The 19,539-nt window shown below is 36.1% G+C and overlaps 1 long non-coding RNA gene across 3 annotated transcripts in view; it reads left to right on the top strand.

Moving 5' to 3' along the window:
* LOC132006786 (uncharacterized) overlaps window positions 1-19,539 on the top strand; it is a 126,817-nt gene that overhangs the window by 68,692 nt on the left and 38,586 nt on the right. For 2 of the 3 annotated variants that reach the window (XR_009401229.1, XR_009401224.1), the window contains one exon: window positions 8,816-10,152. This is a non-coding gene — a long non-coding RNA (uncharacterized LOC132006786). Of the gene's footprint in view, window positions 1-8,815; window positions 10,153-19,539 lie in introns of those variants that run through there. The other variant, XR_009401226.1, reaches the window with a different exon arrangement.

Below are 19,539 nucleotides of genomic sequence, written 5' to 3'. Positions count from 1 at the left end.
AAATTCTGATGATAGAACTCAAGAACAAAATAAATGCAGAGATACTGATGTTTACGGATAGGGAAGACTTTTTTTTCAAGATGCCTATTCTTTATGTTAGATTGATAGACTCAGTGTAATCTTAATCAAAATCTCAGTAACTTATTTTGTGTATATCAATAAACTACTTCTAATGTTTGTGTGGAGAAACAAAAGATCCTACATTTCTAACACTTTAGGAGGACAGAGTTGGACTGATACCGTTTTACATCAAGACTTATTTTAAAGCTCCAGTAATCAAGATACTGTGGTATTACCCAAAAAGTAGACAAAATACATCAATGAAAATGAGTAGGTAGCCAGAAATAGACCCAAATAAATATTGCCAACAGATCTATTACAGAGAAACAATGGCAATACAATAGAGCAAAACTGGTCTTTCTAATAAAAAGTGCTGGAACAACTGGATATGCATAGGGAAGAAAAATGAATCTAGACACAGATTTTTAAGTTTCGCAAAAATTAACTCTGAATGGATCCCAAGCATTTAACAGTGAATTTAAAATGCAAATCTAAAGTTCAAAAAGATAATATGGGAGAAAACCTAGATGAACGTAGGTATGCCAGTAAGTCTTTGAAAGAAATAATTGGACTTTATTAAATTATAAACTTTATTAAATTATAAACTTCTGCTTTGTGAAGTACGATGTGGAGAGAATGAGAAGACAGGCCACAGATTGGGAGAAAATACTTGCAGAAGACCTATTTGATAAAGGACTGTTAATCCAGAATATACAAAGAGTTCTTAAAACTCAACAATAAGAAAATAACCCAATTTTTTAAATGGGCCAATGACCTTAACAGACACTTCACCAAACGAAATATACAGATAAAATGTAAACATAAACAGGAAATGTAAATTTAAAAATCAGTGAAATCCCTCTACAGACCTATCAAAATGGCCAAATTCTGAAACACAGTATCGTGCACTAGTAAGAATGTGGAATATCAGTAACTCTCCATTGCTAGTAGAAATTCAAAATGGTTCTTATCAAAGCAAACATACTCTTATGACACAATCTAGCAATCCTGCTCTTTGTATTTACCGAAAAAGTTGAGAACTTACATTTACACAGTCTGCACATGAATGTTTATAGCAGCTTTATTCATAATTGCCCTGATGGAAGTAACAAAGTTGTCCTTCAGTAGGTGAATGGTTGAATAAGCTGTGCTACATCCAGATAATGACATATTATACAGTGCTAAAACTATGATACATGAAGGCATGAAAAGACACGGAGGAGCTCTAAGTACATATTAAAAAGCGAAAGAAGCCAATCTGAAAAGGCTTACATAATAGTTCCAACTATATGACAGAAGGGGAATACTGTGGAGAAAATTGAAGGATCACTGGTTGTCAGAGGTTAGGTAATAGTGGGATGAATATGTATAGCACAGAAGATTTTTAGGGCAATGAAAATACTCTATCTTAATGATAGATATGTTATTATACATTTTATGTATCCATAGAATATACCACACCAAGAGTGAACCATAAAGTAATCTGGGGATTTGGGGTGATTATCTGGAAGTATGTATGGGCTTATCAGTTATTACAAATGTACCACTCTGTTGGGATGTGTTGATAATGGGGGAGAATATGCATGGAGACAGCATGTAAATAAGAAATATGTGTACCTTCCCCTCAATTTTTTTGTGAACCTGAACCAGAAAAAAAAAAACCCAAAAAACGCCTTTTTTTAAGAAGTGACGGGAGTAGTCAGTGAACATAATGTGCATTAGTTATTTATGTAATTTTTGGAAGGAAGATAACAGGGAATCTTATTACTTTACCCATTTACTCAGCTTCCAAATCACTGTAACTGAACTTTGGTGTTGTTTTCAAATGTATTATTTAAGGCATGGTAACAGAAATCTCTGAATATTAGAACTGTGCAAAAAGAATACATCTGTAGGAAGGTAAAAATACAGTGAAAGACTCAATGTGTGCTGAAAAGTACAAAACTGCCCAAATAACTGGAGCAACAAATTATTCATGGGTTGAAAACTCAATATTGTTTATTCTCCCAAATTTATGTGGATTTAGTACTACACTAATTAAGGTGAGGTATTTTTCTAGATACTGATAAAATGATTCTAAAATTTATATGGAAAGGCATCGTCACTGAAAGAGCCAAAATCTTGAAGTAAAACTTTAAGAAAACACAATTCAGGGGCTCCTGGGTGGCTCAGTTGGTTAAGTATTTGCCTTTAGTTCAGGTCATGATCCCGGGGTTCTGGGATCTAGCCCCTGGTTAGGCTCCCTGCTCAGCAGGGAGTCTGCTTATTCTTCTCCCTCTCCCCCTCCCCACTGCTTGTGCTCTCTCTCTCAAATGAATAAACAATCTACAAAAAAAGAATCTTAGTATATAAATCTATGTCACGACATCAGTGTTCTTTGTCTAAGGATAGAGCCATCAGTTAATGAAACAGAAGATACTTCACAAGTTGACCTATACAAATATGGTCCATAGATATTTTACAGAGGTTTGAAGTTGATTTTATGAAAGAGTGGTCATTGCAACAAATGATGTTGGTACTGGCTATCTATATAGTAGAAAGTCAACCTTGATGAAATTAACCTAGAAAAAATTAATGCACATTATAAAAAATTAGCCCAGTGTTGATCATATGCTAAATGTAAAAATAAATAAATCTTTGGTGCTTTTACAATAAAAGAGAAGATCTTTCCATGGGTTAGGCAACGAATTGTTCAATAGGACACCAAAAGCATTATCCGTAAATGAGAAAAACAGGTAAATTTGACTTTATCAAAATGAAAACTATTTTCAAGGGAAGGTGCCAAAAAAATGAAAAAAATTAATAAGCCACAAAGTGGAAGAGTAAATTGCAACACATTTATCTTATAAATATCTATACAGTATTAAAAGCTGCAGCCCACTTCTTGTTATTTTAAAAACGATTTGCTCGTTTATTTTAGAGAGATCACGAGTGGGAGTGGGCAGAGGGAGAGAATATCAGGCAGATTCCCTGCTGAGTGCAGAGCCGTACTCAGACTCAAGGCTTGATCTCAAGACTTTGAGATCATGACTTGAGCTGAAGCCAAGAGTCAGGCGCTTAACCCACTGAGCCACCCAGGTGCCCCACCAGCCCACTTTTTAAAATATACATAAGCACTATAGATGCATATAAAGCACTTGGTAAAATCCAACTCCTGTTCATGTTAAAAACATTTAACAAACTAGGAATAGAAGGTAATTTTCTCAACCAGTTAATAGCTGTTCAGGGATAACCTGCAGCTAAGAAACTTAATGTTAAATGACTGGGTACTTTCCCCTTGAGATCAGGAACAAGACATGAATATCTGTTCTCACTATTTTTGACGTTATACTGGAAATTCAGTTTATTTATGGCAAGAAAAACAAATTGCATCTGGATTAGAAAGGAAGAAGAAAAACCAAATTCACAGATGAAATGATCTTGTATGTAGAAAATCCTGGGTAACCCACATAAAATTAGATCTGATGATTTCAGAAAGACTGCAGAATATAAGAAAAATAGGGAAAATAAGTTGTATTTCTGTACAGTAGCCATGAAAAATCCAAAAATAAAACTAAGAAAAGTCCCTCTACAATAGTATCCAAAAGAATAAAATACTTAGGCATAAATTGAGCAAAAGAAGTGTGTAAGACTTTCACACGGAAAACCACATTACAAGAAATTTGAGAAGTAAACAAAAAGACCTCTTGTTCATGAATTGGGAGAATTAGTAATGTTAAGGTGGTGTCATGGGATGAATTATGTACCCTTAAAAGATATATTAACTTTTAACCTCTGTTTCCTATGAATTTGATCTTAGTTGGAAATAGGGGCTTTGCAGATGTCATTAAGTTAATATGAGGTCATACTGGAGTAGATTGGGGCTTTAATCTAGTGTGACTCATACCCCTTTAAGAAGAGGAGAGGACACAGAGATGCACAGGGAAAATGGCATGTGATTACAAAGGCAGATATTGGAGTAATGTTTCTACAAGATCAGGAGCACTAAGGATTGGTAGCTACACCAGAAGCTTAGAGAAGTACGGAATGTTGTCTCTCCTAAAGCCTTCAAAAGAAGCATGGGTTCGAGTATCTTGATTTCAGACTTTTAGTCTCCAGAACTGTAGAACAACCAGTTTTTCTGGTTTTAAGCTTTTCATTTGGTAATTTGCTAGACAGCTCTAGGAAATGAATACTCCTCAAATGAACTGCTCCCCAAATCGATTTTGAGATTTAGTGCAGTCTCATGTTGGTGTTCCAACTGGCATTTTTGTGGAAATTGGCAAGCTGATTCTAAAATCACATGGAAATACAGATACAGAATAGAGCAGTCTTGAAAAAGGACTACAATGGAGAACAATTTATTTTAAGATTTAGTACAAAAATCCAGTAATTAAGAATAGTAATATTGTAAGGGTAGACATATAGGTTAAATAGGCATAGGATAGACATATAGGTTAAATAGGCAAGTATGGAATTGAAAGTCCACAGATACACTCTGATGTGCATGATTAGTAGATTCCTGACAAGGATGTCAAGACAGAGCAGTGGAGAACAATAATCTTTTCAACAAATAATGTTGGGACAAGTGGATATCCTCATTCCCAAGAACGAAGTTGGTCCAGAGACTTAACACTGCAAAAATGACGATAGCATGAATCAAAGACCTAATTTAAGAGCTGAAATTATCAGACTTTTAAAGCAGTTGTATATCTTCATGACCTTGAATTTGACATATACAAAGCACAGGCATCCAAAGACAAAATACATAAAATACATCAAAATCAGTAACTTTTATGCTTGAAGAGACGCTGTCAAGAAAGTGAAATTATAATAAAAATAATAAAGTACTGATACTTGGTACAATATGGATGTATTTGAAAATATACAAGTGACAGAGCTAGACATAATGCCATTTATTATGTGATAGAGAACACATAAGGAGTAGTTTTCAGAGACTAGAAGGAGTGATAAATGGGTAGTAAAAAGGTTAATTTTATGGTATATGAATTAACACAATAAAATGTACAGAAGATAGAAATAACATATTAAAGGTAAAATACATAAGTAAATAGAAAAATACTTAGCATTCATTTGCCATTAAGGAAATGGCAATCAAATTTACTGTAATAACGCTAAACATCTACAATGGTTGAGTAAGAAAAAGCAACATTTCCAAGTACTGCTAAAGATACAGAATAAATAGAAGTCATATGTATTGCTTAGCAGATGGAACATGTACTTTGTAAAAGCAGTTTGTCAGTTTCTTATAAAATTAAGCCTACATCTATTGTATGGCTAGGCAGTTACTTCTTTAGGTATTTATCCAAGTTGAAATAGTAACCTGTGTTCTGACATAGAACTGCTTATTAGTGTTGTGTACCATCACAACATAGTAGCTTTCTTTGGTCTTCCCCAACTGGGAAGAACTTGAATGGTCCTGAACAGGGTATTGAATGAATAAAATATGCTACATCCATATATTGTAATACTAAGCAGTAATGCATAATGAACTATTGATACATGAGCAATATAGGTGAATTTCAAATGGATTTTGGTAGGTGAAAGAATCTGTATTGAGAATGTCTACATATAGATGATGTTTTGGTAAAAGCCAAATGGTTTTGATGAAATGGTCGGGGGAACTTGTGACTGTTCATGAGGAAAGATGGAACATGCTCATTGAGCAAACATATGGAACATAACATTCCATGTTGACTTTAGGGTAGAGATTTAACAGAATGAGGCAAACCAGCCCCTGATGGTCAGGAGGTTATCTTAAGACAAGGAGAAGGAACTCTGTACATGCATTCAGAACTGGTACAAACTAGATGGAATCTTGGGCTCCTTATCTTTGGTAAGGAATGTAGGATTTTGCTTGTTCATAGGCTGGAACCATAACAGTTGACTTTGAGTCCAGGCTTCTGCAGAGACAGTGAGTGGATTTGTTATTGGGGTATGAAAAGACACAAGGACTGATCAGAGGAAAACAGTTCTCTGAAACACAGGCTTTAAATTTTCTGCTAGTTTCAACCTCATTAATACCTATAGGACACAGTTTAAAACAATCAACAAAGTTAAAGGGTAAAAAAATCACATAAAATCAGTTGCTTTTTTTCTTAAGCTAATTATAGCCTGAAAAAAATTCATGAAATAATTTCATGCATACAGAAGAAAATACCTAGGAATAAATTTAACCTGGGAGGAAAAATAAATGTTCAGTGAAAACTGCAAAACTTTGCTGGAATGGGGGTGACTGGGTGGCTCAGTTGGTTGATCTCAGCTCAGGTCTTGATCTCACAGTCATGAGTTCGAGTCCCACATTGGACTCTGTGGGCGTAGAGCCTACCTTATTATTTATTTATTTATTTATTTTTAATTTATTTATTTTCAGCATAACAGTATTCATTGTTTTTGCACCACACCCAGTGCTCCCTGCAATGCGTGCCCTAATACCCTTGTAGAGCCTACTTTAAAAAATAAAAAAGAAGAAAAAGAAAAATCCAGCAACTTTACTGGGGCACCTGGGTGGCTCAGTTGTTAAGCATCTGTCTTTGGCTTAGGTCATGATCCCAGGTTTCTGGGGTTGAGCCCCACATCTGGCTCCCTGCTCAGCAGGAAGCCTGCTTCTCCCTCTCCCACTCCTCCTGCTTGTATTCCCTCTGTTACTCTCTCTCTCTCTCTGTCAAATAAGTAAAATCTTTAAAAAAGAAAAGGAAAACATGTAAATAAATGGGAAAACATCCTGTGTTCATGTGTTGCAATATAATGTTCTTAAGATGTCAGCGCCACCCATAGTAATCTACAGATTTAATGCAATGCCTGTCAAAATCTGAACAGCCTTTTATGCAGAAGTGAAAAAGCTAATCCACAAATTCATACAGAATTGCTAGGGTTTCTTTTTACCCAAATCAGTCTTGAAAAAGAGTAAAGTTGGAGGACTCAAGTTTTTTTTTTTTTTTTTTTTAAATTTCAAAGCTTAGTAGAGTTGGAATAGAATTGAGGTTCTAGAAATAAATCCATACACCTGTATCCAGTTTATTATTGATGAGGGTCCCAAGATGATTTACAGGAATGAACCATCCCTTCAACAAATAGTGCTTGGACAACAACATGGAAAGAAATGAAATTGGACCTCTACATTACATCATCTACAAAACTCAAAATGCATCAGCATTCCAAATACAGAAGATAAATCTCTAGAACTTTTAAGTAGAAAACAGGAATAAATCTTCATGACCTTGGATTTGATGATGGTATCTTAATTGTGATTCCGAAAGCAGAAGCAAAAAGAGACATATTCAATTTTATCAAAATTTAATACTTTCACTGAGACATTACCAAGAAAGTAAAAAGACAATGTGCAGAAGATGAGAAAATATTTACAAACCATATAGTAAATAAGGTTTTTGTGTCAAGAGTATATTACGTATTTTTAAAAAACCTGCTTACAGGGGTGCCTGGGTGGCTCAGTCCTTAGGCATCTGCCTTCAGCTCGGGTCATGGTCCCAGGGTCCTGGGATGGAGCCCTGCATGGGGTTCCCTGCTTGGCAGGGAGCCTGCTTCTCCCTCTCCCACTCCCCCTGCTTGTGTTACCTCTCTCACTGTGTTTCTCTCTGTCAAGTAAATAAATAAAATCTTGGGGGAAAAAACCTGCTTAGGTCTCAATAACAAATTGACAGTTATAAAATAGGTGACATTTTGGGGCACCTGGGTGGCTCAGTCAACTGCCTTTGGCTCAGGTCATGGTGCTAGGGTCCTGGATTTGAGCCCCACATTGAGCTCCCTACTCAGCAGGGTGTCTGTTTCTGTCTCTCTGCCCCTACCCCAGCTTGTGCTCTTTCTCTCAAATAAAAGAAATCTTTAAAAAATAAAAATGAGCAACATTTTAAGAAGGCATTTTTTCAAAGTAAATGGACAAAAAACACATGAGTCTTCATATGAGACATAAGTGAAGTGCAAATCAGAACCACAGTGAGATTATTTCACAGCCACTACTTTGTAATTTAAAAAGCATGAAAAATAATGTGTTGGCAAAAATGTGCATAAATTGAAACCTGTTTCCATAACTGCTATTTAAAGTGATTCAGCTGCTATAAAGTGCAAATGTCTAAGATAAGAACATTTTGGATAAATTTTGCATAGAAGGGAATAAATACTATTCAGTCACGAAAAGTCACGAATTGGGGCGCCTGGGTGGCTCAGTGGGTTAAGCCGCTGCCTTCGGCCCAGGGTCCTGGGATCGAGTCCCGCATCGGGCTCTCTGCTCAGCGGGGAGCCTGCTTCCTCCTCTGTCTCTCTCTGCCTGCCTCTCTGCCTACTTGTAATCTCTCTCTGTCAAATAAATAAATAAAATCTTTAAAAAAAAAAAAAAGAAAAAAAAGAAAAGTCACGAATTACTGAGAACATGCTGTAGTGTAGATGAAGTTAGAAAACATGCTAAGTGAATGGAACTAGACACAAAAGGTCATATGTTGCATGATTCCATACATAGAATTCGTTTGAAACAAGAATTTTGATTGGTGGCTGCCAGGACCTGGGAGGAGAGGTAGTGTCAGGACAAACTATTTAATGACTATAGTGTTTTACTTTTGAGTGAGGTAAACATTTTGCAACTAGATTGTGTTAATGTGCTTTAATGCTACTAAGTTGTTTACTTTAAAATTGTTACTTTAATGTTTTATGGATTTAACATTAGGAAATTATGGTTTAAAATATAACCTGCCAGAAAGAATAGCCTAGTGTATTGCATGATTTCACTGGTGATTTCTTTCAGATGTTAAAGAAGAATTAACACCTGTCTTCAGCCTCTCTCGGAAAACAGAATTGAGGGAACACTTTAACTCATTTTGAGACATTTCCATGATATCAATGTCAGACGAACACAAAGAAAAACCTATAGGTCAGTGTACCTTATGACTATTAATTCCAAAAACCTTAATAAAGTACAAGTATACCAAACGTAGCAACACCTGAAACCAATGTAATATTGTGTGTCAAAAAAATTTAAGTAAAAAATTTAATAAAATGGTGAATTTTATTTATGTGGGTATTAACCTCATTTAAAAAATTAAAGGAGGGGCACCTGGGTGGCTCAGGTAGTGATCCCGGGGTCCTGGGATCAAGTCCCACATTGGGCTCTCTGCTTCGGCAGGGAGCCTTCTTCCCCCTCTCTCTCTCTGCCTGCCTCTCTGCCTACTGTGCCTACTAGTGCTCTCTGCCTTTAAAAAAAAAAAAAAAAAAAAAAAGTTAAAGTTATTTGTTACCTAAAAAATAAATAGGTGGAGAGAGAGTCAGTCAGGTTTGGCTTGCATGGTGTAGTTTACTAATCCTTCGCCTGGATCTATTTAAGGTAATTTGCAATCTATTTATTACAACTAATTAGATTATTATGAGATGACTAAAGACATCACTCAGACTATAGTAAGTATATCTGACTTTTTGCAGAATGCTACTTTTTCTGAATTTCTGAACAACTCTTTGGAATCAGTATGAAATTGGCAGTTGATCCCATAGGAGATTGCCAAAGATTTGAGCATTTTCCACATAAAACACAGCTGTAGGGTCTCAGTTCATTTGGTAACAGAAAAATAACAGACTATAAACAGTACTAATATTCACCCTCTAGAATAGCTAAAATGAAACTGATTGAGGATACCAGATATTGGTGAGTATTTTGCTAATAGGTATCTTTCATAGAGTAGCCGGGGGAGTATAATTAGTGAAAATCATGTTAGAAGACCTTTTAATGATATGTTTGTAAAGCTGAACATGCACATATCCTGTGATTCCAAAATTGAACTTACATGTATATGACCACAAAGATGGATACATATATGTTCACCCGAAGACATGTGTTAATGTATCATCACTATTCATGATAGCTCTAAACTGGAAAACATGCAAGCATCTATCAGCAGAATAGATACATTAATTTTGGTGGTGTTTTCTTTTAGTGGACTATGGCAATGAAAAATAATGAACTGTAACTATATGTTATGTATGTATCTCACGTTTTCAGCAGTGCAGCCGAATGTATTAACAAGAAGTCAGGATAGTGGTTCCTCTGGGTGAAAATATAATTAAAGTGGAATGCATGCCACTTTAGTGATACTGGGAATATTTTCTTCCTTAGGCTTGTTAAATTATCATATATATATATATATATATGTATATATATATATATACATATATATATATGATTTATACTGTCTTCTGTGTATCAGATTTTGTAATGTAATTTTGAAACTACATTAAAATAAAATATCAGTTACTGAGGATGCTCCCCAGAATGTACTATCTATTCTCCAATCACTTCCAAAAGTGTAATTATTATTTTCTGATGAAACCCAATGAGGCTCTTAAAGTACATGGTTACCATTTTCCTTATTTTTATTTTTTATTAATATAATTTATTATTTGTTTCGGGGGATACACATCTGTGAATCATCAGTCTTACACAATTCATAGCACTCATCATAGCACATTGTCTCCCAACCCTCAATTTGTTTCCTGAGATAAAGAGTCTCTTACGTTTTGTCTCTCTTTCTGGTCCCATCTTTTTTTTTTTTTTCCCTCCTTTCTCCCATGACCCCCTGCCCTGCCTCTCAAATTCCTCATATCAAATCATGTGATAATTGTCTTTCTCTGATTGACTTACTTCGCTTAGCATAATATCCTCTAGTTGCATCCATGTCTTTGCAAATGGCAAGATTTGAGGCTTTTTGGTGGCTGCATAGTATTCCATTGTATGCCTGTTTTGTTTTGTTTTCCCCTTCTTCCTAATACATCTCAGGTTAAGTGCTGGAGAATTTAGCAAATAGATCTACAGGCAGAGACCAAAAATCAAAATAGAACAAAGCCCTAGGAGAACCCTTTTCCTACAGTTAGATAAAGCTGCCCTACTCCATGCAAACTTGAGGATAAAAATCACTCAATCCACACCCCCATCAGCAAAGGCTGAGTGGAGATCACAGACTTCACACAGTACCAAGCTATAATGAGCCTCTCATCCCCCCTCAACCAGTGTCAGGATGGTATCAGAGAAAACCCACTGCACAGCAAAGTCTTTACTTCTTTACTGAAGGCAGGACTAATCCCATCACAGCGTAAGTAGAGGCCTTGCAGACATCTTGGATTTATATTCACATCCAGTAAAAGGAAAGCCCTTCCCACTCCCTGTTGGTTTTCAGATAGAAGCCATGTGGAAAGCAGGTACTTTGACCACCCAGCCCTCATTAAGATCCATCCATCTTGGTATCTGGAGAGGACATACGGTGAGGAGAATTAATAAAATATGCTGTTCTCTCATGCCTCCATATGACAACAGTAATGAGCCTTTCCTCACTCTTAGAGTTCAAAGTATGCCAAGAAGAGAACCTATACTTTCACCCCTACCTGGTACTTAGATGCCATAATCTCCCTCCCTCCCCAGAGTTGTCTCAGAGGAGGTCTGTAAAAATAAGATTCAAATGAATTGCAGAGTCTCATGTACCCTAAACATCTAGTATAGGATTAAAAAAATCACCCATTATTACTATAAATTAGGAGAATTTCAACTTTGAGAAATGACAATAAATAGCTGCATCATAGGGATGACACAGATGTTGGAATTACCTGATGAGAATGTTAAAGCAGTCCTTATGGGAATGATTTAACAAGCAATTACAAACACTTGAAACAAAATACCAGAAAAAACAAGTGTTTATTTTACAGCTGAAAAATATAATAGGTAATTAGATGGAATGGAGATGGCAGAGAAAAGACTTAATGAACTTAAAACAATTGAAATTATTCAGACTGAGCAACAGAGATCAAACAGACTAAAAAAAAAATGGAGAAAACCTCAATGGTGTTTGAGAAGGTTAAAAAAAAAAAAAAAAAAAGGTCCTCATTGTTGTCATTGGGGTTGTAAAAGGGGGGAAGAAAGTGGTTAAGTCCAAAATGTGTTTGACAAAATAATGACCAAGGATTCCTCAAATGTTTGAAAATACATAAACCTGTGGATTCACAAAGCGTAGTGAACCCTAAACCTTAGAATCCCAAAGAAATCTGCCTGAGGCACATTAATAACCAAAGCTTTGAAAACAAAAAATAACCCTGGAAGTGGCCAGAGGGGGTCAAATGCATTACTTGTAGGAAAAAAATGTAAATGACAGATTTGTCGTTAGAAACTGTGGAGGCCAGAAATAGATTGCATTACAAAACAATCAACTAAGAATATAGAACAGATTTAAATTTTATGCATCAAACAACAGAACTCCAGAATAGAGAAAGCAATAACAGATACAGAAATAATAAAATTAACAAATAGAATTGATAAATACAACATTTCTCGCAGTAATGGATAGAATTAGAAAATTAGTAGAGACTTGATAAAAACTATGAGTTACCTTGATTTAATTCACATGTGTAGAACAGTCCATTTAGCAATGCCAAAGTACTTTCTTTTCAAATGCGTATAGGCCATATAAAAAATAAATCAAATTTTGGGTTACAAAACCTCAACATGTTGAAAAGAATTTTAATCATACAGAGGGTTTTTACCACGACAGTGTCAAAGTAGAAATATGTAACTGGAAGGTAATGAGAAATTATTTTTTAAATTTTTATTTATTTGAGAGAGAGAATGCATGCATGCACAAGCAGGGGCAGGGGCAGAGGTAGAGAATCCACAGACTCCCTGCTGAGCACAGACACCCTCCCACCCCTGCCACACACACACATGCCCAGGTAACAGGAAAATTTTTAAACACTTGGAGACTAACCACATACTTTTAAATAAGCAATTAGTCAAAGATGATGTCTTTAACTTTCATATAAAGAGTGTAAGAGCCCAATCAGTGCTGAGAGAACTTTATATCAGTGAATACTTCTAATAGAAAACACAAAAACTTCAAATCAGTAAACAAAACACTTTAAGGAACAGGGAAAGAAACAAGTTAAATCCAAAGCAAGAATAATGAAGAAAATGAAAATGAGACCATAAATCAATTAAATTACATTAAATTAGTTAAATGAAACAGTGGGAAAAATGAGAGCTGTTTCATTGAAAAGGTTGAAATTCACAAACCTACCAAGATTGGGAATAAGTCAAGTCACAAATTTTCAATAACAAGTGAAATGAGATACAACAATAAATCATAAAGGCCTTAAGGGGATAATAAGGGGAAACACTAATTGTCATCCTTGGATTAGATGTTAAATAAAATGGACCAATCCATCAACACAAATTATTTTAAGTTACAAAAGAAAGAAAATGAATACCCAATACCAACTTAGTAAATTACATTTATAATTTAAATACTCCTGGGAAAATAATCTCTAGACCCAGTTTGTTTTACCGGAAAGTTAAACCAAATATTTAAGGAATTACACCAATTTGTATGTGATGTCTTACAGAAAATAGGAAAAACATTTCCTAACTCATTTTGTAAGGTTAGTGTTACTATTATACCAAAGGCAAAGGCAGTAAGAATATAATTAAACTACCGATTAGTACCACTTAAATATAGTTGTGAAATTCCTTAAGAAATGGGCAATTCGTAAAAGCCGTTAGGTGTTAAATTAAATCCATGAATAACAACCTTCCCAAAAGAAAATCAGAAGGTCTAGATGGATTCACTGGGGAATTCTATCAGCCATTTAAAAGGAAAAGTTCGGGGCACCTGGGTGGCTCAGTGGGTTAAGCCGCTGCCTTCTGCTCAGGTCATGATCTCAGGGTCCTGGGATCGAGTCCCGCATCAGGCTCTCTGCTTGGCAGGGAGCCTGCTTCCCTCTCTCTCTTTCTCTCTGCCTGCCTCTCCATCAACTTGTGATCTCTCTCTGTCAAATAAATAAATAAAATCTTTAAAAAAAAAAATAAAAGGAAAAGTTCTACCTATACTCTACAATCACTTTCATAAAATAGAAGCTGTAAAAATACATCCTAACTCATACAATGAAATCAATGATCAATGCTATATATCAAAAACCGAAGACATAAGGAAACTACAAACCTGTATCTTTCATGAACACAGCTGCAGAAATTCCAAACAGAATATTAGCATATTAACTTTGACAATGTATAAAAATTTTATGCCACAAGCATATGAGATTTATCCTATGTGTGTGAGATGTTTTCAACATTCAAAAGTCAGTTTCTGTAATCCACAACAGGCTTAAAAAAGAAAAATCATATATTATCATATCAATAGATGTAGAAAAATCATTTCACAAAATCTAAAACCCATTCATGAGAAAAGATATTCTCAGTAACTTAAAAATAGAGCGTAACATCCTCGACTTGTTTGAGAACTTAAACAAAAACCCTACAGGCAATATTATATTTAATGATGGTATATGCCAGCCACCTGGGTGGCTCAGTCATTAAGCGTCTGCCTTCGGCTCCAGTCATGATCCCAGGGTTCTGGGATCAAGCCCTGAATTGGGTTCCCTGCGCAGGGGAAGCCTGTTTCTCCCACTCCCACTCCCCTGCTTGTGTTCTCTCTTTCACTGTGTCTCTCTCTAATAAATAAGTAAAAAATATTTTAAAAAATTAATTATGAAAAGTGATGATATATGCCAATTTTCTGCTAAGATCAGAAAGATCAAGGATATTTCATCTCATCACTTTTTAAAAATATTCTGGGAGTCATAAAAATAATACAAGGAAAGGAAATAACAGATTGATTAGGAGGAATTTAACAACCTTTGTCAGAGATGACATAATTATGTAGAAATTCCATAGTATCAAGAAAAAATTCCTTGAACTAATGTGATTATAGTAAGGTTGTATGATACAAAGTTAATATTTAAAAGTCAAATGCTGGGTCGCCTGGTTACCTCAGTCAGTTAAGTGTCTGCCTTCGGTTCAGGTCCTGGGTTGGAGCCTACATTGGGCTCCCTGCTCAGTGGGGGGCCTTCTTCTCCCTCTCCCACTCCCCCTGCTTGTGTTCCCTCTCTCAATGTCTCTTTCTCTGTCAAATGAATAAAATCTTTTTTAAAAAAGTAGAAAAAAGTCAAATGCATTCCTATATATCATCAATCAACAAGTAGAATTTGAAGTTAAAAGCAAATACCATTTATATTAGCACGCACACACAAACTGAAATGAAATAATTAGGTCTAAATCTAAGAGAATATGTTACAAACCACTGATGAATTAAATAAAGAATTAGATAAGTAGATACTTGATGTTCATGGATAGGAAGACTTAATGTTGTCAAGTTGTCAGTCCTTCCCAACTTGGTCTGTGGATTCAGTGCAATCCAGGTAAAAATCTCAGAGTTATTTTGTGGATTTTGACAAACTAACTCTAAATTTACATGAAAAAGCAAAAGACAGAATTACCAACACAAAAACTGAAGGTTGAGCAAAGTCAGAACTGAAGATACTCATCTTCAACACCTACGACAAAGCTGCAGCAATTAAGACAGTGTGGTTTTGGCAAAATAATAGGCAAATAAATCAGTGGAGTAGCACAGAGAGTCCAGTAATGTATCTGCATAATCAACTGATCTTTGACAAAGGAGCAAAGACAGTACAATGCAGCAAAGATAGTATATTCAACAAGTACTGCTGAAACAGTTGGGACTTACACATGAAAAAGTTAATCTAGACATAGACCTTACACTGTGTACAAAAACTAAAAATTGATCATAGACCTAGATGTAAAATGCAAAATTATAGGACTCCTAGAATGTTACATAGGAGAAAACCTAGATGATCTGGGATATGGCAGTGACTATTTTTGGTACAACACCAAAGGCACAATCCATGAAAGAAGTCATTGAAAAGCTAGATTTTGTTAGAATTAAAAACGTGTTCTGCAAAGGACAATGCCAAGAGAATAGGAAGACAAGCCAGAAACTGATAGAAGATATTTGTAAGACACTGATAAAAGACACGGAAAACACTTGCAAGCCTGACATCTGAGAAAAGACTATTAGCCAAAATATACAAAGATCTCTGAAAAATCAGCAATAAGAATGCGATCTGATTTAAAAATGAGCCAAAGAATTTAACTTACACCTCACCAAAGAAGATATACAGATGGGAAATATGCACATGAAAGACACTCCCCATTATATGTTAACAGAGAAATGCAAATTAAAATGAGATAACACTACACACCTATTAATCAAAATCTAGAACACAACCTCAAGTTCTGATGAGTGTGTGGAGTAATAGGAACTTTATACATTCCTGGTGGGAATACACAGTGGTACTGCCAGCCACTTTGGAAGTTGCTTCTGCAGGGGCACCTGGGTGGCTCAGTTGGTTGAACAACTGCCTTCAGCTCAGGTCATGATCCTGGAGTCCCGGGATCGAGTCCCACATTGGGCTTCCAGCTCCATGGGGAGTCTGCTTCTCCCTCTGACCTTCTCGCTCATGTTCTCTCTCATTGTCTCTCAAATAAACAAATAAAATCTTTAAAAAAAAAAAAAAGAAGAAGAAGAAGAAGATGCTTCTGCAGCTTCTTACAAAAGTAAACATACTCTTGGGGTGCCTGGGTGGCTCAGTGGGTTAAGGCCTCTGCCTTCAGCTCAGGTCATGATCCCAGGGTCCTGGGATTGAGCCCCGCATGGAGCTCTCTGCTAGGCAGGGAGCCTGCTTCCCTTCCTCTCTCTGCCTCTCTCTGCCTACTTGTGATCTCTCTCCCTGTCAAATAAATAAATAAAAATTGGACCATTTCCTTACACCACACACGAAAATAGACTCAAAATGGATGAAGGACCTCAATGTAAGAAAGGAATCCATCAAAATCCTTGAGGAGAACACAGGCAGCAACCTCTTCGACCTCAGCTGCAGCAACATCTTCCTAGGAACATCAGCAAAGGCAAGGGAAACAAGGGCAAAAATGAACTATTGGGATTTCATCAAGATCAAAAGCTTTTGCACAGCAAAGGAAACAGTTAACAAAATCAAAAGACAACCAACAGAATGGGAGAAGATATTTGCAAACGACATATCAGATAAAGGACTAGTGTCCAAAATCTATAAAGAACTTAGCAAACTCAACACCCAAAGAACAGATAATCCAATCAAGAAATGGGCAGAGGACATGAACAGACATTTCTGCAAAGAAGACATCCAGATGGCCAACAGACACATGAAAAAGTGCTCCATATCACTCGGCATCAGGGAAATACAAATCAAAACCACAATGAGATATCACCTCACGCCAGTCAGAATGGCTAAAATCAACAAGTCAGGAAATGACAGATGCTGGCGAGGATGCGGAGAAAGGGGAACCCTCCTACACTGTTGGTGGGAATGCAAGCTGGTGCAGCCACTCTGGAAAACAGCATGGAGGTTCCTCAAAATGTAGAAAATAGAACTGCCCTATGACGTAGCAATTGCACTACTGGGTATTTACCATAAAGATAGAAACGTAGTGATCCAAAGGGGCACGTGCACCCGAATGTTTACAGAAGCAATGTCCACAATAGCCAAACTATGGAAAGGACCTAGATGTCCATCAACAGATGAATGGATCAAGAAGAGGTGGTATATATACACAATGGAATACTATGCAGCCATCAAAAGAAATGAAATCTTGCCATTTGCAACAACATGGATGGAACTAGAGCGTATCATGCTTAGCGAAATAAGTCAAGCAGAGAAAGACAACTATCATATGATCTCCCTGATATGAGGAAGTGGTGATGCAACATGGGGGCTTAAGTTGGTAGAAGAAGAATCAATGAAACAAGATGGAATTGGGAGGGAGACAAACCATAAGTCACTCTTAATCTCACAAAACAAACTGAGGGTTGCTGGGGGGAGGGGGGTTGGGAGAAGGGGGTGGGATTATGGACATTGGGGAGGGTATGTGCTTTGGTGAGTGCTGTGAAGTGTAAACCTGGCGATTCACAGACCTGTACCCCTGGGGATAAAAATATATGTTTATAAAAAATAAAAAATTATTAGCCTAAATAAATAAAATCTTAAAAAAAAAAGTAAACATACTCTTGCCATATGACCAATTGTGCTTGTTATTTACTGATTGGAGTTGAGATTTTATGTCCACACAAACACCTGCACGTGTATATTTTTAGCAGCTGTATTCATAATTGCCCAAATTTGGAAGCAACTAAAATGTCCCTCAGTAGGAAACACAATGTAACTAGAATAGTTTAAACCATTTATTTATTTATTTATTTTTAAAAAAGATTTTATTTATTTATTTGACAGAGAGAGATTACAAGCAGACAGAGAGGCAGGCAGAGAGGGAGATAGAGGGAAGCAGGCTCCCTGCTGAGCAGAGAGCCCGATGCGTGGCTGGATCCGAGGATCCTGAGATCATGACCTGAGCCGAACGCAGCGGCTTAATCCACTGAGCCACCCAGGTGCCCCTAGTTTAAACAATTTATTAAAAGATTTCTATAGTGAGGGTTATCACTCTACTTGATTTTAAGACATTGAATTGTCACCATTATTGGTCTGCATGGTTTTGATGAAAGGAAAGAGACATATCAATGAAATAATAGAGAACCCAGAAACTGACCTACAGAAATATACCTATTTTGGGCTTCTGGCATATTTCTAAACCAGTTCAATGAGAGAAAGATGGTATTTTCAATACTAGGTTCTGGATCAATTAAATATTTATAAATTTTAAAAATAAGCCTTGGCATAAATCTCATGTATCTTCTACCCAAATTAACTCAAAATGGATCATAAACTTATATGTAAATGCAAAACTATGAAACATTTAGACCTAGTGATAGAAAATACAGGATTTCAGGCTTGGCAAGGTGTTCTTAATCATGAAAATAAAAGCACAACCCATTAAAGAAAATTAATTGGTAAGTTGGACTAAACTAAGCTTTTATACTTTTGCTCTGCATAGTTTTCTATGAAGAAAATGGAAAAACAGTCTGCGTTTTCAGAGAAAATATTCACAGAGCACTAATGTCATTGGACTTGTGCCTATAACACATAAATAACCTCTAAACTCAACAATAAAAATGCAAACCATATAGTTAGAAATTGGACAAGAAAGTTGTAAAAGCATTTTCCTGATGGGGCTAGAGAAATGTTACTAAAGGCATGGAAAGATACTGAAAATCATTAGCAATTAAGGAAATCCAAACTAATACCATGATGACATGAAACTACATACTTGTTACAAGAGTTAAAGTATATAACACTGAGGGCGCCTGGGTGGCTTATTCGTTAAGCATCTGCCTTTTGCTCAGGTCATGATCCTAGAGTGCTGGAATTGAGCCCTGCATTCGGCTCCCTGCTTGATGGGAAAACCGCTTCTGCCTCTCCCACTCCCCCTGCTAGTGTTCCCTCTCCAGCTGTGTCTTTCTCTGTCAAATAAATAAACAAAATCTTTTAAAAAAACGAGATATATGACACTGACCATACAAAATTCTGAGGATGATGTGGAGAAACTGGAACTCTTACACATTCCTGATGGGTACATCAAATCCACTCTCTAAAAACCAGTTTAGAATATATATATATATATATATATATATATATATAATTTATTTATTTGACAAAGAG

This window comes from Mustela nigripes, chromosome X (genome assembly GCF_022355385.1).
Source record: "Mustela nigripes isolate SB6536 chromosome X, MUSNIG.SB6536, whole genome shotgun sequence".
In the NCBI taxonomy this organism is placed as follows: domain Eukaryota; kingdom Metazoa; phylum Chordata; class Mammalia; order Carnivora; family Mustelidae; genus Mustela; species Mustela nigripes.
This window is presented reverse-complemented; position numbering and strand designations above follow the sequence as displayed.